Raw genomic sequence first — 24,000 nt, forward strand, 5'->3', positions numbered from 1 at the left:
AAGGTCATTATCGAGGCCTCCGATGCAATTTCTATGGTTTCTCTTGGCTCGTTGACTTTATATCTCTTCTTTCTTGAAAATGAAGCACTCTATTCTCAAACGTGTTTTATTCTCTGTTGGGATTTATTAGAATCATTGAAGAAATACAAAAAGGAAAATCGAAAATCAATCTTTTTCATTCCCTTTCTTTTCATTTTTATCCCGAATGGTACGTTTACGTTATGTAAACTTTTGTAATTAAATGCTTCGTGAAAAACACCTTAGTAAGTAGAATTAAATTATACGAGCGTCAAACTGGATTTAATTTATTTCCCAATTCGTTACTTCGTATAGTTTAATCTTAATGAACCTTACGATATATATACAGAGTATATATCGGATGAAGTATTTGTGTCGGTGAAGCTCCATTTGCAGGAAATTGTTTTATACGGTGGATTTTAATTGCGGTTTATATATTATATATATATATGTATATAAACATGTGTGTGTGTGTACAACATATACAAACTTTCTCGAAAATGATTATATTTGACGTCATTTTTCAGAAAATGTACAAATAATCAGTATGAGTTTAAGAATTAAAATGACAATTCTCTGAATGAACAATTCTCTGTTAAGTTCTAATGGCGTGTGAAATTTCACAACTGTTACTGACGAAATATCGAAAATGTCGTTGTCAACAATTTCGAAATTCTCCCAGATACTTCCATAAAAAAGAAATCGATTGGTATCAAATCTAACGATCATGCTACACCTAAGAGGACAATGATGTTCTATCCATCCACCAGGGAATCGTGTACCTAGCTCTTACACAACACGACGAGTAGAATGTGCTCCAAATGGGTAAGACCGACCGTCCCCGTTTGTCCATCCATCGTCCTCCTCCTCCTCCTCTTCTGTATCTACATATGCTACCTAATGTCCAGACAGACATTACCTTGGAGAATTCCTAAGTTGTTGACAAAACAATTTAATACATTGTATCTATATATATAAATACAAATACCATTATATCGATAGCATTTGTGAAACTTCGTACATTAAAAATTACAAAATTAACAAAGATGCAAATACGAATAAAAAACGAGGCTGTATTTTGTAAAAGGAAAATTTTCTAGGGGAAAAAAAAAAAAAAAAAAAAACTAAAACTGATGTTATGTTCCGTATTTTAAAACATAACATTGGATATTATAACTTTAAAAAAATGAAATATTTATATCTGTTATATTGTCGCGCAATTAAAGTCCAACGTGTATCAAACTATCTTTTACAAGACAAACTTTCTTAATTCTATTAATACCAAAGTTATAAACGCTAATACTTTGTATGAAACGACCTAAATATCTACATACGTCGTGTGTGTGTGTGTGTGTATATATACGATGCTTTACGTTCTTTCTTTGTCTCTCTCTCTCTCTCTCTCTCTTACATTTTTTTTCCTTCTTTAAAATTGTCTTGCTTACTTCCTTTCTCTATCACAAATATCAATTTTACACGCATTCATTCTATCTTTCTCCAAATAAAAGAAAATTTACGATCGACCCTGCTTTTACAACTTTTACAACTACTACATACACTTGCGTTCTAACGTTAAGCCAATAAAACGCGTAAAAAAATCGTTGATAGGGAAAGAAAAATTGAAACTCATTTAACAAAGATAAGCTTTTCTAGATAACATTTTTCCTTTATAGGAGGCATTTGAAGAGAAGAAAGAAAAAAAAATAAATAAATAAATAAATAAATAAACTTATCGATAAGAATACGTTATAATTAGATTGAGTTTAAAGAGAATGAAGAAAAAAAAGAAAAATGAAAAAGAAAAAAGAAAAATGAAAAACAAAAAATTATAATCTTGCAGAAGTACGAAGATTTTATTATAATGGATCTTCGAAAATTTAATTAAAATCTATATAAAAAAAAAAATAGAATATTTTCCATTAATTTCCCGCCGTCATCTTCCAGTCCCCCGCCACCCATCCCCCGGCTCTTCCTCCCTCCCTGAACCCTTACATTTTTTTTTTTTTTTCAAAAAACTTTCAAAACTACAATACCGTAGAGAGAAGAAAATCGAAAGAGAAGAGATTATTTACCAATTCTTCTCACTTCTCATATTCTTTTGTAAACTTTGACCGACATCGAAACGTCGAAATCTAGTTTTCCAAGATTCCCTTATCTCTTTCTTTTATTTATCAACATTTCAAGTATCACGATCCATCGCTTGGTGAAAGCGCACCAACTGCCATGGAAATTCTCGTCTTTGGTTCAACCGTAGAAAAGAGAAAAATATTGAGGCGTTGTATCTCGATAAATCGAATTTCCACGACATAGGTATTGTCCTATAAATATGTATGTGATAAAAGATAAATATAAGACATTCGACTTTCTCATATAGAATTTTAATACAAAAGAGACGACGTCCATGTCCGAAAGTTTGGAAAATTTTGTAAGACAAAGTATCTCGAGTATCGAATATGGAGAAAGAAAGAAAAAGATATATATATATACAGAGAGAGAGAGAGATAGAGAGAGATAGAGAGAGATAGAGAGAGAGAGAGAAAGAGTAAAGATATCGATTCTTATCGAAATTATGTCGTCCCTGTCTTTCACAAAGAGACTAACCACAGCACTCTTCTTTCAACGGAAGAAAAAAAAAGTAGTAAAAGATTCTGTGGAAGAAGCCACAGCAAAGACATACAGGAAAAAGCAATCCTGTAGGATCTTCTGTTTCAAGGTGCTATCTAAAAAGCGCATTAGTGGCAACAGAAAAGAAGGGTTCTATGTGAATAGATGAAGATAGAAAGGACCGAAGAAGAGTAGCCGGTCTTTTGGTCATTAGAAATTAGATATCCCTGAAGGTTATATACTTTCAGTATAGGAACTCCTTCTTTTTAACCAAGATATCCCCTTACTCGTAACGCCCATGATTGAACACTTCGATACTAAAGTATCTTCTGTTATTCGTCTTTTTTTGTATACATATATATATATATATATATATATATATATATATATATATATATATATAGAGAGAGAGAGAGAGAGAGAGAGAGAGAGAGAGAAACTCGACTCTCTAGCAAGAATATCTAACTATATTGTTGTTAAGATTGTTCTGAAACGAACGATTTAATCTCGGCTTAATTCACGAGATACGAAATGGCTTTCGTTTTTTGTGAATTTAAAATCAACGAAGAAAATCTGTTGATGGCTCGATTTACGACAACGAAGAGAATTAAATTGTTTCGACGAAAACATATATATATATATATAGATAGATAGATAGATAGATAGATATAGATATAGATATATAATGCTGATAAACAATCATGGCGGAACAGGAAACGAGATTTTATTTCCTCATTTATTGCAGGTTCGAGTGTGTTCCTTCGGAAAATCAATTTCTTTAAACGCGATCTAGAACGAACGAACGTACAAACGAACGAACGAATAAATAAATGAATGAATGAATTATATACTCCAACGTTAAATATTATAATATTAAATGAACAGTATCTACTCGCAAAACCTACTTATCTCATGAAAGATTCATATGATCAATTAAAATTTATTAGCGAGGATATGAAAAAAAAAAAAAAAAGAAAGAATAAAAAAGAAAAAAAAAGAGAAAAAAGAAAGAATAAAAAAAAAACCTAAGAATTAATTTCAACAGTTTCTACAGAGTAATTATAACTACAGATATATAATTAAATATATATATATATATATATTTATATACTAGGTATCAATCTCAACAACCGAATTTTTTATAAACGATCCGCTCATTTGTCAAATCGATTAAATCCCACAGAACACGGAGTAGAGAAAATTAATAGAATTGTATATAAATTAAAATTATTATATGATTTATTAATCAACGTCCAATACAAATTATTGTTATTTATCGTGATGTTGAGTTTAATTATTACGTAAATTTGTATCATTTAATTTGTCAAATAAAAAAGTTTGATAACAATCAAGATCTTTCGTAAAATTTAGAAGAAACATTCTAAAAGCCGAATTAATCACTTTGGCCTGTGAATATGTGTCTCTTAAAATAGAGAGAGAGAGAGAGAGAGAGAGAGAGAAAGTAACAAATATATGAATCCATTTCAATCGTACTAAATACCGCTAAATTTTCGCGAATTCGTAATTACAGAGAGAACACACAGAGGACCCGATGTCATTAATAGAAAACCGCGAATACACGAAGTGAATTATTTTTACGTATTTAGATAAAAAATTTCATTTGTCCTCCTGATCCATTTTCACTGAAGAAGATCATATATATACTTGGTATTTCATTGGTACTAATTTGACCTTTCACGTTTCACATAGGACAAGAATAAAGGAGAAAGAAAAAAAAAAAGAAAAAAGAAAAAAAGAAAGAAAAAAGAAAACAAGAAGAAAAAAAAGAAAAACCGAGATAGAAAAAAACGTGAACAAGATAATCGAGTTTCATGAATGATCTTTCACGTATATATCGTAACTATTGATAGTATACTTACACGCTCGCACACTAAATTTTTAACGTTCTTATATCGCATTGACTTACCATCCCCGTCCGATTGTTCGTACGATTTACCGCGTGTCCTATTCGATTCTCTTCATTTCTCTTTTTCTCTCTTCTTTGTCCTCTCTCTCTCTCTCTCTCTCTCTCTCTCTCTCTCTCTCTCTCTTTCTCTCTTTTTCTTTTTCTTTCTTTCTTTCTTACACACTTACATTCTACCTACCGATTCGTTCACGATCTCCGAGGGGACTCCGACAAGATTGGCAACTAAAACGAATGCGATTTCTAACAATAGAATCGAATGTTCCCTACATCTGGTCGAGTGATTCTCAAATGGAGAGTAAAAGTTATATATATATATATATATATATATATATATATATATATATCTAATGCATGTATATGTGTACATATATATATATACATATATATACAAATTTCAATCTATATTTACATATCTAACAATGAAATATCACCGAATCGAGGAATATCTATATATAATATTTTAAATCGTGATCTACTTCTGAATACGCAATATCGATCGATCATTCTCATTTGTCAATCGTTAGTTGTTTCTTAACGACATGTCAAAAGGACACGTAAGATGTCATAGATGACAATCGTATAAAAAAATAACGAGGGTTAAATTCTATCTGTATATGTATCTATTTATAATCTCGGATACGTATAGAAATTATTTTTTTACTCAGCACGCATAGAAACCAATTTTTTTTTCCAATTTCTTTTAATGATCTACGATCCAGCTGATTCCTTGACGCTTTATAAATGTGTATGGTGGTGATGGTGGGGGGGGGGCGGAAAAAAGTAAAAAGATAAATATACTATATAGTTTTTTTAATTCTTTCTTCTTCTTCTTCTTCTTCTTCTATTTTTCAAATCATTGAAGAAATTTCTTCTCTTTCTCTCTCTCTCTCTCTCTCCCTTTCTTCCTCTCTTTCTTTCTCTCTTTTTCTAATTCAAAGAAACGACAAACGAAATACGCGTTCGGTCTTTGAACTCGATAAATAGTTGTATGACATATAAAAGGTTTCGTTGTGGTATAAAAAGCTACGATGTCTTCCATTCTCACAAACGTGAAACATTCTTCTCTCCTTTTATCAGACCGACTGAATTTCTCCTTCTCCTCCTCCTTCTTCTCCTTCTTCTCTTCTCCCCCCCCTCCCTCCCTCCCTCCCTCCCTCCCTCCTATCTCTTTACTCGGGCTACGAATCGTTTGCCTTCTCCTTGAATTTTTCCTATCCTCGTGGAAATTCAACGGGTTCGATACCGTCCTATAAATATTATCGTAAGACGGCACGGATATTCGATGCTTTTCGAAAACCAGCGATCCTTCATCGTGATCGACGACTTCTTTCTACCAAACATGAGAAAGATCAGCGACGTTTCCGTGTATCCCAAGACGCAATCCAATAATTTTGTTGGGAAATTCGTTGCTTTACGAAAATGGAATCCATCTGGATTTGCCAAGGACGATTAACACGAAACGAGTAGCTAGCTAACTGAAATTCGTTCAAATCGTTTATATGAGCTTTAGCTGTTTGAATTATCTGTATGTCTGACTCTATCTCTCTCTCTCTCTCTCTCTCTCTCTCTCTCTCTCTCTCTCTCTCTCTCCCTTTCTCTCATTCTCTCTAATTTTCTGAAATATACTTGTTTCTCACGGTATAGTCGAACGAGGTCATAAAATTAATGAAGACCGAATAGCTCGGATAATGAACGGAATATTACGGTAATCTATACGTTATCAGTTTAATAGGTTGTATTGTTTATGTCTGTACCTGTGTATATGTAGATTTGTGTGCTTATGGGAACGGGTTATCGTCAAAAAAAAAGAAAAGAGAAAAAAAAAAAAGAAAAAAAAAATTACGACTAACTCTAGAATATAATAGGAAGCATTTGTAAAAGTTAGAAAACTTAATAGCGGACGAAGAAAAAGTAGAATATGATATTCGAGCGAGAGAATGAAGAAAGTTTAACGTAAGGGTTGAAAAGAAACTTATTTGCATGGCGACGGAGTAAAGTGGTGGGGTAGGGTGGGGGAGCAAAAACAAACAAACAAAAAAAAAAAAAAAAAAGAAAAAAAGGAAGAAGACACCTGTACTCACCGATCTCCGGTATGTTCCTGTCATGATCTCCCTGGGCCGAAAACTGAAATGGAAAAGATACAAATTGAGCTATAATGTTTCATGGATATCATGTATCTAAATTAAAATAATAATTAAATAATAAGAGTATGAGTGTTCTCTTTGAAACACGTTAATGAACTATTGAACGAGAGAGAGAGAAAGAGAAAGAGAGAGAGATCAAAAGGAAGAAAATCACCGGACCGTATTAATAAATCATTTCCACAAACGTGTTTATCCGTTTTAGGCACTAAATTATTTACTGAAACATCCTTTGCCACTTCGAGCGAGTAGTACAAACGCTCTATTCCTCCTTCTCTCTCTCTCTCTCTCTCTCTCTCTCTCTCTCTCTCTCTCTCTCTCGCTCTCTCTTTCACTTATTCCCTTTCTACCTCTCTAGTATATCAATCTACCTCTCATTTACAGGATAAATCGGAAACTATGAGGAAAATTGAACTACGATCTACGCGTAACAAAGACATCCCTCTTGAACGCTAATTCAAATCTCGCTAATTGGTATATTGTATCTATAGTATCTGTAGTCAACGAAAAGAAAAAAAAAAAAAAAAAAAAGAAAGAAAGAAAGGAAAAGAAAAAATGAACTCGAAAGTTTTCCCAAGCAAATCGATAAAATGCTTTCTTCTACAAGAAAATTCTACAAGACGTACCGCGCACTTTCGATTATTCAATGAGACAAAAGTAAATTTCTTTTAATTTATTTACCCATTTTTGATATTTGCAATTTCACTCTAATTTATTTCTCTTTTTTACGAGCGTACACGTTAAACGTTCGAAGAATTCTAATATTAAAATGATATTCCTCTGAAAGATTTTATTACCACGGATTATCGGATACATATCAAACTATTTGTATTTACGTAGATACATATTATTAGCATTTTACATCGCATAGATTAGAAACGTTTATATAGTGTTATATATCGTGCCTTACTGAGACCCATGTTCTTGAATTTCTTTTTTTTTTCCTTTTTTTTTCTCTTTTTTTCTTTCTTTTTTTTTTTTTTTTTTTTTTTTTTTTTAATGTTGTTATCTACCTACGAAGTACGAAATCAACGATCGGCGGCCTGTGTCCGGCACGTGGACGATTCGAGTTCAATGATGTTTGCCAACTCGTTGAATTTATCTCAATTCCATTAGCTACCTATATTTAGATCCAGAGCGAAACCAATCTTGTTACAAGGTTACGCCTTGATTTTCTCCTAAAACACGGATCAGAGGATTTCTGTTCTCGGAAGCACCGCAATCGAATATATCGTTTGCTCTTTCGGTGCCACGAAACCAATCCTTGCAGCAGTCCCGAACTGAATGAAAGTGTAATCAAGCGAAAAATATTTCAGAAGGAGATATCGATATTTATGATAGAAGAAAACCATTGATAATCCTGTTTATTACGATATATCAACAATAATAACCAGATATTATCTTCGTATAATCATTCTCGTATATTGCAATGTAATTTCTATTGAAACAGAGAATATTTCCCTTTCATTCGATATCTGAATCCAGAATCAGTGATGGAGTATTGTTAAATTTCACATATTCTGATAGCTACACGGTATCGAATAAAAGAACAGAATAAAGTATCGTTGATACGTTCAATACGAAATACTTCTCATAAAATGGTCACCAACTGCAAGATTCTCACGCGAATGTCGCGTCGTAAAGCAATGAAAAAAATTCATCGATACGAATAAAAAGAGTACCTACTATGTTCGACGTTCATAAATCAAACAAAAAGAGAGATAAAACAACACACTTTCAACTTTGTCTCTCTCTCTCTCTCGCTTTCTCTTTCTTTTTCACCCTTTTGTCCGAAAAGATAGTAGCCGGAAAATATTTAAAAGAAAGCCAATTTTTTGGGCGACATTTAAACGAAAAATCAATAACGTTGTCCCGCCCGTTGTTGAGAGTTCACGTGAAAACGATGTGAACAGCATGGAAAAATAAAAATTTTGTTGATGTGGAAAAAAAAATTTCGCGCGCAATTGAAAACGGCGTATAGGAGTCCTTTTGCATTAGCGAACACCTTGTGCTTCACTCTTTTTCCCAAGCTCCTTAAAAGAAAAGTTTAGACAACCCGCGATGTTCGAATATATATATATATATATATATATATATACCTATTACATTTCTCAAGAAAGTTCGAGGAAGTAATCTCTCGTGGAAAATTGAGAGACTGACAAGAGATACGTAAGAAATCTCGAGTCAAGATTTTATTTCGAAACTGTGTACCTTATAAAATCTTTTTAAAATACATATGAACACGCGTTACCAACTAGCGTTTCGTAGTTTCTAAAATTTAAATCAAATCACAATCAAAGTAAACGAAATAATCGTGAAATAAATGAAAGTCTGCGAAAGAAAGATAAAGATGCAAAAGAAAAAAAAAAATAAATAAATAAAAGAGATAAAAATGAATACGTCGAGTAAAGGATTCCTATTGTTGTATATGAAACAATCCTAATTTATGAAGGATAATGATGATTGTAAAAATACATAGGGAAAAAAAAAAAAAAAAAAAAAAATATATAAAATAAAAAAAAAGAAAACACAAAGGTATGTATGTACGTCTAAACGTAAGAAGAGATTAAGTCAAGATATTAACAATGAAGGTAACTTCAGGACTTCATCAGAGGCCAACGATGCGGTTTAGTCGAGACTGCTGCAAGCTGGATTATGTTCGAGGTCGATGAGCTCTACGACTCGGCTGATCTTCCATAAGATATGTAAGAAAAGCAAGATACTTCGTTGGATGAAACATTAGAGCATGAAGGCTTCATCAAAATCCTATGTGAAGGATAAAGACATGAAATCTTCTCATTTTCTATCTCTATATCAATCTATTACTACTAACATTATTGTTATTACCTACTATCTACCATTATTATTTTTACTCCCATAAAAGATCGATATACATTTATCTACGTGACACCTCATCCCTGTTTTCATTGACACTTTATCGACAATATCGCGAAGAGAAAAAAACAAAAAGAGAGACAATCATTGTACCCGTTATTCGCTCCAAGATATATTATTCCATCGTGTAAATATTTGCGATTGAAAACGCACCGGAGGTACGATAATAAAAAGTGTATTTTATTTCGGTAAGCGGAGACAAATTGATTTCTTTCGTATTGCCGATCATAAATCACGTAACTCGAACGATTGGTACCTCTCACAGTAGTTGCAGTCATAAAAAAAAAAAAAAAAAAAAAAAAAGATAATAATAATAATAATAATAGTAGTAGTAGTAATAATAGTTTTGAATTTAACACAAGAGCATATAATGTGGTTTTATTCGCGAACTCTTTTCTTTTAGAAGAAAAAAGAAAAAAAAAAGAAAAAAAGAAAAACAAAAATTCGAGAAAAAATATCCTCGCGAGATATCTAGTTCCTAGTTTCCTATGAAAATTTATGAAAAATTATAATGTAAAAGTTATTTGTTTTAAACAAAAATAAAAAAAAAAAAAAAAAATAATAAAAAAGAGAATAAAAAGACCCCAAACTTTCTTAGCGGAGATAGCGTTCTTACGAGAGTACGATAATCGTTCTCTTAAAATTACCTCTCTTTTGGGATTACCTTTGGAAAGAAACACATTCGTTCGCACATCGTATCTAACATATGTACATAAATGCATACTTAGGTTGTACCTGTAGTATCATACAATAATACCATGGGAATAAAGTATTTATATGCTTGTCAAACGCTTCTCTACGAAAGGTAGAGATCGTAAAGTTTTAAACTGATGAACTATAATTAAAGGCGTGAGGCTGGTTGCGGTCGAATTTGCATATAATTTGAATTAAACCATTTCATAGTACGAAATGCAAAAAGTCGATACTTGTGGTGGTACGTCTGTTGGACTAAAGCCAAAACTTTCACCACGATTTCCTGTCTTACTTCCTCGATTTTGTGGGAATTTCGAAAAGTGAAGAAAGGATAGCCAATCTCTCTCTCTCTCTCTCTCTCTTTCTCTCGCTCTCTTTCTATTTCAATTAGTCACTTATCAACTACACGTTATTTTACTTTACGCCGACGTGTTATTGCGCTAATCGATAATTTATACCTTTCACAAAATTATTTCAAAATTAGTTAGATACACTTGGAAAGTCTTAGATGCACGTACATTATTTTATATATATATATATATATATATATATATATATATATATATATATATATATGAGAAAGAGAGTTTGAATTTACCGAGCGAGTGTTCAAGCATAATGCCTATTTTTAGGTGAGAAACCATACGAATAGCACGGCGACTTCCTACGTTTACTTTCATGGCGGTCAGTTACGAGCTCCGTCAAACGATCACTAAAACTCTCATCGAAATACCGATCTTCGTGATATACGAAGAAAAAGTTGATGATATTCGAGCTGGTTATACGTTATTACTCTCATGGCACATCGTTTTGTGAGATCTATCAGGCGCGATGTCAAGGAAAATTCGTTGAAAGAAAGGAAAAAGAAAAAGAAAAAAAAAAAAAAAAGAAGAAAAAAGAAAATAAAAAAAGAGAAGAAAAGAGAGAAAAAAGAAGTGAAAGAAGAAAGAAAACGATTCCTTTAAAAGAAATTCAAATCTAAGCCATTTATAAATCAAACGAACGAACTCATCGTTATTGAAATTATTCCACTCGTTACCGACACTTGTCGAGGACACATTTCGATGAATCGATTATTACAATCACCTATAGTCTTATCAGGAGATATATCACGTCTACCCTACAATTTCTCAATATACATACATATGGATGATTTAATCGAAGCCATAAGAACGTTACGAATTATACATTTTAATAGAGATAACGTGTTTCACACGATATTATGAAGCAGGAACGTGCGAGTATATGTCGTGCGTCCTTATAAAAATATGAAAATTAAAAAGAAAAGACAAGAAAGGTTCACTTTTCCGATAATTAAAAAAGTAAAAAAAAGAGAGAGAGAGAGAGAGAGAGAAATGAAACTACGTGCACGTTACATGGTCACCTATATCAATCATGATTTTTATCTAACCGACTATAGAAATAGGACAAGTTTTTAGTCGTCTATCTTTTCTCGAGATTCCTCTTTTATTCATAAATCAACGTAATGATCGAAAACAGTAGGATGAGTGTTATCGTGAAAAATCGTCTACTCGAATTAATTGATCACAAGTTGGTAAATGATCTGCTACGACGCTTTCATATTATCGAAATATCCCGAGAGTATTCATAGACGTTAGGCGAAAAGAGAATCATCTAAGGGCCGTCGTTAAAAGGCGCTTACTTTAAAGCGGATTACGTGGCGGATTAACGATGATTAAAAAATCGTTCAAAGTCTATATAAAAATTTTATGATTAAGTAGTTTCTCTCTCTCTCTCTCTCTCTCTCTCTCTCTCTCTCTTTATTACTCTCGAAATTTAAATAAATTTATGAATCCATTGAATTTATATTTACTAATTTCTTTTAACATCTTAATATGTAAAAAAAAAAAAATACATGTATATATATATATATATATATATATATATATATATAAATGGATCAATTAAATAAATATGTAGATGCATAAATGGATTCAATTTTTTCTTTTCATATCTTTTCCCCTTTTTTACAAGCTATCAAATATGTACATACGTACATAAATTTCTTGACCATATTTCGTGGCAAATGTTCGTTTTAGATTCACCAAATATTAACGTGTTTCTACTCGAATGAATTTCATACGAAAGAGCGGAAAACGAAAGGGTATGATGCAAAGTTAAAAGCTACGAATGAAAAGCAAACACGACATATTGACTCATTTTTACTTTTCCTCATAATACTATTTTACTCTTGTAAAATCTTTATCATTTTGATGTTCACAAGAGAGAGAAAAAGAGAGAGAGAAAGAGAGAGAGAGAAAAAAAAACATTAAATTTTTCTTTCATACCCCATTTTTTTACGAGATTGCTCCGAGCTCGTAGAAAATTTTCTCTAAAATTGACTCTCCGTTACCGATTGACAAGAAACGGATAAAAAGGACACGTTAAGCAAGTAATTTTTCTTCGAAAGTCAATAGACTCGACGATTTTTCGACTTAACGATCATTCGAATCAGTTCGAATAATATTCTACTAGAGATTTATTAGACCTTTTAAATTCGATGCGTTAGAACAGAAAAAGGGAGGACGTTTTATCCGTAGAAAATGTCTTCGATCGTGCGACCTATCGACTTCTAGAGCCGTGGCTTGTGTTCGTTCAAAAGTACGACACGATTTCGACAGATCTAACGCGTCTCTCGTCCCTTTCCGTTTTGATATTCCTCTCGAAATTCTGCCAATCGCATGTCGAACGTTCTCCTATCGCCTTCAACCGAGTACGATTGAGACGTCCGGAGAAATTAATTAATAGAGAAGTTCTCTTCTCTCTCTCTCTCTCTCTCTCTCTCTCTCTCTCTCTCTCCCTCCCTCTCTCTCTCTCTCTCTGCACTCTCCTCTTCTCCTACGTCGTAAAATTTGCCTCATTGATTCTTGATCCTCGACAATCGGCTTTATGTCTATCTCTACCTGTCTCTCTCTCTCTCTCCCTCTCTCTATCTATCTATCTCCAGTTATCTCTACCTTTTAGCTTTTCTAAATCATTAACTAGCCCCGTCGAATCTCATCCCGAAGACAGAGATTCTCTCGCTATACATAATCCTCTTTCCATGAAAATATACGAGACTTCGTTGTTGATAGAGAGTGGACACTGCTCTATCTCTTCTCTCTCTCTCTCTCTCTCTCTCTCGCTCTCTCGCTCTCTCGCTCTCTCACTCTCTATACAAAGTCCACGAACGAGCTGGCGAAAATTAACGCTCACGATTATCAAGCTTTAATCGTCCAAGAGAGAGTTTGAAATTGCACCAGCTTCTACCATAGAGAGATATAAGTACTGACTTGGCATGATTCAAACTATAGTACAACGAATCACAAGAGAATATCGCTTATCGTTTAATGAACCTCTCGTCGTTCTTCCTCATACGTTTAAATGAAAAAAGACGAAATAAGAAAACTCAAAGTAGCCAGAAATTGAAATGAAAGTTAAGCTACATGCAAAAAAAGAGAGAAAAAGAGAGAAAAAGAGAGAGATACCGACCATGAAATAAATCACCTTGTATTCTATAGACGGACTTGTCTAAACGACCGAATCATCACAGTCTAAACAAACGGGAAAGAATCAAGGCAGACGTCTGCCATTTTCCGTCTGGCATTCTTCTTCCCAAGAGTCCGTTTTTGATCGATCATCAGAAAGAAAGAGATTAATGTTGGCGATACCAAGAAAAGAAGATTTTCCAAGAGAAACTGATAAATAATACCTATCCTTAAACAAAGCAAAAAGAAAAGTACATAAAAGAAGAAGAAGAAGAAGAATAAGAAGAAGAGGAAGAGGAAGAAAAAGAAGGAAAAAAGTATAAAACAAAAATTAAGGGAAAAACTTTTCGCTAACGAACGAACTTGAAATATTTTTTTTTTTTTTTAAAGAAAAATTAAATATTAAATCGAAATAAAATGATTAAATTAATAATCGTAAGAAAGAAGAATTTTATAGATTTACGAAAGGATACAATCGAGATAAATAAAGTAAAAGTTAATATCATAAAACGATATAAAGAAATTTCGTCCAATTAAAATAGAATTGGATTGAAAATTTCGTCTAAGATCAAATGCAGTAACAAAAGCGCTCTAACTTTAATTAGTTTCCTGTTAGTTTTGCATTCATCGAATTTAACGAAAATAAATCGTATGGGAAAAGAGAAAAGATCTCGACCATGTCAAAGTAACGCTCAAACTTTGTCCGTCGTCGATGTCGTCGTTTTCCTAAACCACCACCACCACCATCATCACCATCACCATCACCTCCTGCTCCTCCTCCTCCTCCTCCTCCTCCTCCTCCTCTTTCTCCTTTACCTAAAAGTAGTAGAAGCACTTTGCGCGCCTCGAGTTCGAGATAATCCACGTTTCTCGCTCATCCTTTCTTACACTGCTACTTTCGTCTTACTTCCAAGCACCAATTTCGGACCACTTACTCTTACCTTCTTGTTTCCGTTGCTCGCCGAGAAAAGCTTTCGAAAATGTCAACCGAGCAAAATGTCTTTTTATCCGAGACAATTTACAGAAAAGGAATTATATACACGAACGTGGTCATATGCATTTGTTTCTAATTTTGTCGTCTGTAAAAACGAGTACAAAGAGAGAAAGAGAAAAAAATAAAAAAGAGAGAGAGAGAAAAAAAAAATATATATATATATATATATATATATATATATGTGATTTATTTCATAGCATGAACAAACAGCTTAGCCGGAAAAGAAAGAAAAAAAAAAAAGATAGAGAAAAAATTTATAAAACGTACTTGATAAAAATTTATCTTGAAAAAAAAAAAAAAAAAAAAGAAGAAAAAAAAAGAAAAACAAAAGAAAAATAAGAAAAATATTAGAAGAATATTAATCTTCTAATCGTTCATCGTTACTTAAAATAAAGATATTATCATTACGATGTTTGTTAGAACCAAAAACATGAAAATTATTTACTACATAATATATGTTTGTGCTTACATATTCTATCACCAATCTTTTAGAATTTTATCCGGTAACATTTCCTGATGCAACATAAACTTTTAATGTTCTTCTAAGATAAAAAGAGCTCTCCGATTTTTATCTATCACAAACGATTATCACATTTTCATACTTCGTGTAAAATCCTTGATAATACATTAGAAGGATTAAACCGAACAAGAACAAAGTGTACATATGAAATACATTAAAAGAAAGAAGAAAAGAAAGAGCGGGAGAGAGAGAGAGAGAAAGGGGGAAAAATCCTTTTGACAAAAAAGTATGAAAAGAAGAAACACTCGATAACGAAAGAGATTTCCAATGTAACTAGAAAAATTACGCGTTGCTAATCCACGAGTCATCTAGCTCAGAAAGTTCCACTTCGGAAAACTTTGTTAGAGAAACTTCATCTAATGTTCTAACGGGTATTATCGGATGGATGACTTTAGATGGTAAATTTTAATGAATATCTACAAGGAACGAGACAATTTTTAAAGAACCAACAAAAGTCTCTCTCTCTCTCTGTCTCTCTCTCTCTCTCTCTCTTTCTCTCTCTCTCGTTATCGTTTATTATCTCCACTTATCTGTACAAAGCTTTAACCATACAAACTATCTACAAAAGATTAACCTTCTAGCTTTAGAGAAATTTTCCTATTGATAATGTGATATCGTTCTATGGAATATATAATCCTAGGATCACGATTCTAATATAAATGAGATACATCGTTTTGGAATTTCGTTGAATTCCAACACCTCTGACCATTCGACGGTCTGATCGAATCTTCTCCCAAATTCCTAGGATTATCTTAATTCTCTTGGAGTCACGAAATACCCGTACCGGTTATATCGATGTCCTATAATCGGAAACTACGCGTACGAATATTGACTCGATCTGAAAATTCAAAAACGTTATCGCAATCTATATACAGATATCTACGAAATAAGCTTCTAGATCTTATAAGTGGTTACATAATAAATTGTATTATTTATAATTGTCATGTCTCATTTCAAACAAAGTTTTAAGATATCGTAATATCGATGCGCGTAACATTCTAATGTTCAATTTGATCAGAATTTATTTTTAAATAATAAGAAAGAAAGAAATGATTGATATTAAACAATAATTTGAAACATCTTAGAAAAGAAATTTTCTTGTAAAATTTTCTAGTGAAAAAGTATGCACCTTAAGACTCTCTCTCTCTCTCTCTCTCTCTCTCTCTCTATATATATATGTTCCCTTCGTTAAATTGTTCACAGCTGTTGCTGATTTCTCAAGTATCTATATAAGAACCCGTTGTATTCGTTCAACGAAACTCCTCGACACACTTATATTAGAATCCTTCACGATTCACTCATACGATTCCACCTGTTTCAAAGTTAAAGTTAAACAGTCTGAACGATCTCTATTATAACTATGTTGTTATTTCGTATAAAGATTACAAATTTTAATATTATAATATAAATATTAAAATATAATACGTTCAAGACAATATTATATTATAAAACATGACACGATCGTATCTAATTCTTTAATCCTCCCCGATCGAAATATATCTAAAATATGTATAAACCGAAAGGAATAATTTTGGAACTTTCGTAATTTCGAAGCTTATCACGTGAATTTTCTTAACGAAAGAATAAGAAAGAAAGAGGAAAAAAAAAGAAAGAAAAGAAAAGAAAAGAAAAAAAAAACAAAGATAAAAGTTGAGTTAGCGAATTCTCACGTAAAACGAGGTAAAAGAAGAAAAAGAGTAGAAGAAGAAGAAAAAGAAGAAGGAAAGAACTAAAAGAACACGAATACGAATGAGAAAGGCCAACCTTGAAGATCCTCTTGTCTTGACATACGGTGCACGTCGCCACCCTTAAAGCGAATACATGGCAACGCTCGTTTGTTCTCGTTTGTTAGACGGATGTATACAAATAAGTTGGGGTTGGTAGACCTACTTGAACCTACTCGAGCTTCGTTCGTCTGTCCTTCTCTCACACTCTCTCTCTCTCTCTCTCTCTCTCTCTCTCTCTCTCTCTCTCGTTCTCATATAAAAATGAATGCCATAGTACAAAAAATTCTTTCATAATGATAATAATATAAAAAAAAAAAAACAAAAAAAAGAAAAAGAAAGAAAGAAAAAAGAAGAAAATAAAATAGAAAAAAAGAAGAAAGAAAAAAGCAAGTGGTTGATATTAAAATTTCTCTCGAAAATTAAAAAACTTATGGCCTAACGTAAAACTTTTCTTTCTAATTTCGAACAGTGAATGTACGCGTATAAGTATTACATACGTCGACGAAAATGTTAGTCCTCGTAAAGCAATATTTCATGACTTTGTTCAAAAGTTAGAATATAAGCGAGCAAAATATTACGCAGAGTTATTTGAATGATAAATAATAATCTTCTATACTGAGGAACTCCATAACATGCGGCTCATTTTAATTGGAAAATAAATCGTCTTTTTTCAATTGAACAACTGATATAAATCAAATAATTAAATAAATCTTCGTTAGGTTTGGATCTATCGTGTGAAAAAATTTTTTAAGGCGATTAATCGTAGATTTGGATCGTAATTGTATTAACGATACGATCGAAGGCCATGATAACAAAAAGTTCGAAAAATTTATGGGTTACGTTAATTCCATGTCTATAATTCATGTATTATGCTTTTAGCGATGGTTAACATCACATTCTTTAATAACAAATATGTATGTATATATATGTATGTGTATACGAACATGTATATAATTTATGCATGTAAGTATGCATGTATACATATATGTAAATACGAGTATGAGATTATACATATGTCTATGTTTACTTACACGTTGAATTAACTCCGATACAAACGATTATACACTTGAGCAATAATCTGTTACATACTATAATATAAATCCCTAACTCGATTTTCGTACTCGTGTTTCTTCGTGTAAATATTAATATAATTGGAACGATCACATGAGAATTCAATAAAAAAAAAAAAAAAAACTATGTACCTTGAACGATCTACAGAGAAACATATTTCTCTTGTTCTTTCGTGTGTATTAATCATAACGAATATGCGAACAAATAAAAGGGAAAAAAAGTAAAAAAGAAACAAAACGAAAAAAAAAAAAAAAAAGAACAGAAAAAGAAACAAAATGAAAAAATAGAAAAAGAAAAAATAACGAAGATTTTCCTATCGCGAAATAATTTTGAATTTCGTCGGAAAACAAACTTTCGTTCCCATTGTTTATCGAATCGTTGCGTGTACAAATGAAAAATCATTATAAAGTGATGACACTTTTGTATACGTGTGTAAATATCCTTGATGAAAATGGAATATGCGAAGTAAGCCAGCTAACTTCTCAAGCAGGTTCTCTCGCGTGTAATGATGTAGATATACGTATGTACTTATGTACGTATGTATATATGTATGTACGTATATGCATATACAATACATATCATGTAAAGCTTTGGCAAAAGAAGACTTTATTAAGTGAGTACAGCTATTTACAAAGTATCCAACAAGAGCCAAACGAATTACGAAGGGAAACGTACCATCATCTCAAATTTCCTTCATTTAACTCTAATGATGAATTTTTTTTGCTTTTTTTTTTTTTTTTTTTTCTTCAAAGCATTTCAATTAATATCAACACTTTTTTCTCTAATTTCGAACTCTATACATTTCTTCTTACATTTTACTAATATCACGATAATAATAATAATTAATATAGTATATATATTTTTTTTTTCTTTCTGTGATATCATATCGATCCTTTCGTCTGTTATTTTTTTTTTTTTTTTTTTTATTTTCAATCGAATCTCAAAATTCGATATTTCTTTATTGACAAAATCAATTTGACAATGAACCTAATAGCATCATTAATTATAAATGTCATCTCTTAGAGTAATAAAATAAAAAAGAAAGAAAGAAAGGAAGAAGAACTTTATTGGAAAAAAGAAAGAAAAAAAAAGAGAGAGAGAGAGAGAGAGAGAGAGAGAGAGAGAATGAGAGAGAGAGAGAGAGAGGAGAACAAGGAAAGAGGCAGAAAAAGGAAGATAGAAAAAGAAAAAAATATGGAACAAAAAATAAAGCATGGAACGATGTATTCCGATGGAATTGATACCGCAAGTTAACATCCTTTGAACGGTTCATCATATCCGAACTATCCAATAGGGGAGAAGATAACTTTTCCTTTCATGTTCGTACTACCGATTCAATATCCAGAGCCGACTTAATTACTGCCAATGGCGTGTAGTCGCTCAGAGCATAGATTTCACTTTCGCTATGTGTAACCCGCCCACGATGCAATTAATAACGATATAATCGAATTCTCTCTCTTCCTCCTTACCTCTCTTTCTCTCCCCCCCTCTCTCTCTCTCTCTCTCTCTCTATGCTCGATCTCTGATTACGAAGCATCCGTGAAAGATACATTTAGAAAGAGGGGAATAGGAAAAATGGTCGACACTTTTCTCGTATAAAAGCTATCCCCATCGCTAAAGCGATGATCGACGGTCGAAAAGAAACTGAAGAACAAAAGGAAGAAAGACGAATGGGGTGCGGGGGAGGGGGAGGTGAGGGGGAGGTGAGGGGAGGAGGATAGGTGGGAAAAAAAGAAAGAAAAGATCATAAGAAATTGACGTCGGCCTTGTTCTCGTGACGAGGAAGAAAAGGAAAAAAAAAAGAAAAACCAGAAAAAAAAAAATAAATAATACGTGAATCGTCCGTCAAATTAATTAATTTCCAACGATGTTATACGAGCCTGAACTATAGAGGCTTTTTATCTTAAACCGCATGAATTAGGCTCTCTTGGGCGAAAGATATTAAATGAATGATTAACAGGTTGGTAGTTGTAAAAAAGAAAAGGGAGAAAAAGAGAGAGAGAGAGAGAGAGAGAGAGAGAGAGAGAGAGAGAGAGAGAGAGAGAGAAGTGACATGAGAGTTCCGTATAAGTATTATTACTAACCAAACGATCGTGTCAGCGAGACTCAATGCTATTTACACGGCCACCCGATATTAAATTCTATTTTCGCTTCAAGCACAACGTGCTCTTTGTCGTAGGTATATAGAATCGATAGGATTAGAACAGCTTTGACGAGGATTCTTTCCTCGAAAGAATAAGAAGAGAATGATTGAGTGTGAGAAGGACGTCGCGACATAGATGAACAAGAGACAAAGAGAATGAGAATGATGTGAAAAAAGAAAGAAGATCTGTTTAAAGATCTTCCTGAGCGTTCTAAAAAATACGTCAGATCGAGGTACATTCCTCTTGTTCGCGAAAATCTAATCCTAATGCTGTCAACAACAATAGAAGAGACAATGGACGAAAGATTCGACGGTTTCTCCACTTGGAAAGAAGATGCAGAACTTGATGTAATACGTATGAAGAAAAGAGAGCATAATACGAGAATTACGTATGCCTATGTTGACAGACGGATTATGTAGCTGGTAATACGAGTACGTATATTTGTGTGTATGTGTGTGTATATGTGTGTGTGTAACAACATATACGTTCCACTGCAATGCAGGAGCAATTCAAAGCACGGATTATACGAGGTACAACTTGTATCACATCACTGGTTTCTATGTATGTATATGCATACGTGTCAGTCTACCCACGTACCAAAATCAGCCCGACGCCATTGTGTTTTACTAAACAACAAGAAATATTACGCTCTTGATGAAAGAATATCCTCTATTTTTCTGAAAACTGAAAACAACAACAAGAACTAACTTCCTTCGACTATTGCATTTTTGCATGTTAAGGATGCAAAACACGTACAAGTAGTACACTCTGTATCCTCTTTTTATTTATTTATTTTTTTTTCTTCTTCTTTTTTTTCTTTTTTTTTTTTTTTTATTATTATTATTATCCTTTCCTTCTCGATTCAATTGTCAATTTTTTTTTTTTTTTATTTCTTTTTTCTTTCGTTGTTGTTTTCTCGCAATGTACACAAAATTAGTCGATATATGTAATAAATTTTAATTAATGCTTTTGTTTTCTACTATCGAGAACCAATCGAGATATCTACGCTTTGTTTTCTCATAAATATCGTTTAAAATACGAAACGTATCGATATAAAAATCAAAATTCACATTCGAATATTGTACTGTAGACAATAAACATGAGAGTGTTCCATCGATCGAATAAGTATTGTGATTGTAACCGGATACGTTTCAGAGCAACAAGTTACGAATTGTGATACACGCTCGATTGAGTTTCTATCTTTGAAATGGTGCAAATGAAGAATTTTCTTTCTTTTCTTTTCTTTTTTTTTCTTTTTTTGTTTTTTTTTTTTTTCTTTTTTCTTTCTTCATAAATAATTTCCGTATAAAAAGTAATCCATTGTAAAAGATAAATCTATTGAAAAATTTGCTCGAATATTTTATCAATCGGTGATAATTTCATATTACGTACGATTATGTCGTAATATGAAACGTATACAGTTATATTGTTATATTTGTAAGAAACGCGTATTTCATAAATGGAAATAAGCCTTAACCGAGATAACTAATTACGAATGGCTTTAGAGACAGATCCTCTCGATTTTGACATATAACTTTTAATAAAGACATTTCGCACAAATCGAAATCGTGAAAGTACTCACAATGCAACATTCTAGCGTGTACATTGACAAAGATGTAATTCTCTTATCAAAAAAAGAAAAAAAATCCACCACGATACACAAGAAATTTGTTTATTTCTTTTTATTTATTTCAAACAATTTTTTTTTATTTTTTTTTTTTTTTTTTTTTTTTTTTTTTTACTTAAATATATCAAAATTCTATACCGATTTCGTTTGCAAAACAATAATAAAAACGAGAGAATAAGTATCTCGCTAATACCATTAAATTTTCATTCCGACGAGATTAAAGAAGAAAAAAAGTATACAAAAAAAGAGATGACCACATTCGATACAAATCGAAGATATTGAAAAAGAAAAAGAGAAAACGAAAAAAAGGATTTCGGATTAAATAAACGTACTTTTGTAAAATGGATACTTTTGTAAAATGGATAGTTAAACTTCCGGTCAGTGGCTCGTTTTCGTGTTAACATCGAACAACTCGTTGAGCTGATTCCAAGGCGGTAAATTTAACAAAGGAGGAGAAAGGATGATGGAAGAAAGAGAGAAAGAGAGAGAGAGAGAGAGAGAGAGAGAGAGAGAGAGCAACGAAATGGGTGGAGGGAATCAATGAGGATGGCGTCGCTCTGGGGCGTCGACGCTGCTGGGCTATGCGTCGCGACGCCTTCCACGTTTGCCGACGCCAGTCGACTTCTCCTCGCGAGTTCTCCTTGAGGACGCGATCCTTTCCGAAAGGGAAAGTTGTACGAAGAAGAACGCTAATAATCTCTTTCTACTCCTTTTCTCATCCTTCCTTTTTCTTCCTTTCCTTTCTTTACTTTTTTCCTGTTTACTTATCCATTTTGCTGTAACATCTTCTTGAGAAAACAATACTTCTTTTTTTACAATGCAACAAACGAACGCCTTCAAAGGAAGATGATAAAAACTTCCTAAGGATTACGTGGGATCATCGATTTGCAAATTGCTTCGTCATCAAAGAGATGCACCATGATACAAAGAGGATTCTATTTCTCTCTCTCTCTCTCTCTCTCTCTCTCTCTCTCTCTCTCTCTCTCTCTTTTTCTCTCTTAAAGATCCTTTGTTGGAAAAGAATAAAGTGAAGAATCGAGTTTAGAAACTAGAACGATATTATCGACGATGTTATCTATGTATTGTATATACATAAAAGGGAAAATAATAAATAAAATTTCAATGTAAAAAAAAAAAAAAAGAAAAAGAAAAGAAAAAGAAAAAAAAAGAAAAAGAAGAGTGAAGCCGTATCTGTTACTTTTCCACTTATTTTTTTTTTCTCTTTTTTCTTTTTTTTTTTTTTTTTTCCATATCGTATACGAAGTAAAGGAGAAAGAAGACGAGGAGAAGGAGTAGGAGAAGAAGAGAACGACGAAAACGACGACATTTGTATCTATGTATCTCGTAGAGCTTCTATTTTGATGAAAACGTGAAAACAAATCGAAGAGAGGGTCTCGGTTTACATTTCATTTTCTTCTCTTTCTCTCTCTCTCTCTCTCTCTCTCTCTCTCTCTCTCTCTCGAACTTTTCTTTCAATTTGAAAAAACTCCTTGCAGTGGGTATATCTCGAAAGGCTGCAAAAGTTCTTATTCACAAAGGCTTCTTTTTCGTTCTCCTCATTTCTAAACATGATAAATCTTAATAAAAATAACGAGAACGCACAAAAGCAACATACTTCTGGTGGTTGAAGTAAAAGGCTAACTTACCAGTCCAGTGGTTAATGTAATCACCATCACGAATTTCGCTATATCCTTAATAGAACTAACTACTCTATAGAGAAATGTAATTTTACTTCTTGCATGCTCTTCCGTCTGTGCTTGTTATTGGTTTACGTTAGATACAAAGTTCCGTAATAAACCATGACCTGTCTAATAATCGCCAAAGAAAATAATTAGTAGTACCGTATTAATATTAATCATATTTTACGATCACTGTTCCATCATTTCACGATAATTAACAACAAAGCTAATTCGTTGTTCGTCTATTCGTCGAATTCGAAGACAAATAAGAATAATGTTCAGTTTCGTTTCAATTTATATTTATACGTGTACAATGAAAAGGAATAATAATTAAATATGTAAAAAGAATTAAACGTATCACTACTTTTTTTTTTCTTTTTTTATATCGATATACAATAAAGTAATGTGAAATTATTGAAAAAAAAAAAAAAAAAAAAAAAAATGAAAAAAAAAAGAAAAAAGAAATATATAT

At 32.4% G+C, this 24,000-nt stretch overlaps 1 protein-coding gene across 11 annotated transcripts in view; it reads right to left on the reverse strand.

The window, feature by feature from the left end:
- LOC124423522 (transient receptor potential-gamma protein) overlaps positions 1–24,000 on the reverse strand; it is a 77,356-nt gene that overhangs the window by 42,647 nt on the left and 10,709 nt on the right. For all 11 annotated transcript variants that reach the window (XR_006942105.1, XR_006942106.1, XM_046961315.1 and 8 more), the window contains one exon: positions 6,631–6,673. The gene's annotated coding sequence lies outside the window, so the exon portion shown is untranslated. The remainder of the gene's footprint in view (positions 1–6,630; positions 6,674–24,000) is intronic.

This window comes from Vespa crabro, chromosome 4 (genome assembly GCF_910589235.1).
Source record: "Vespa crabro chromosome 4, iyVesCrab1.2, whole genome shotgun sequence".
Lineage (NCBI taxonomy): Eukaryota > Metazoa > Arthropoda > Insecta > Hymenoptera > Vespidae > Vespa > Vespa crabro.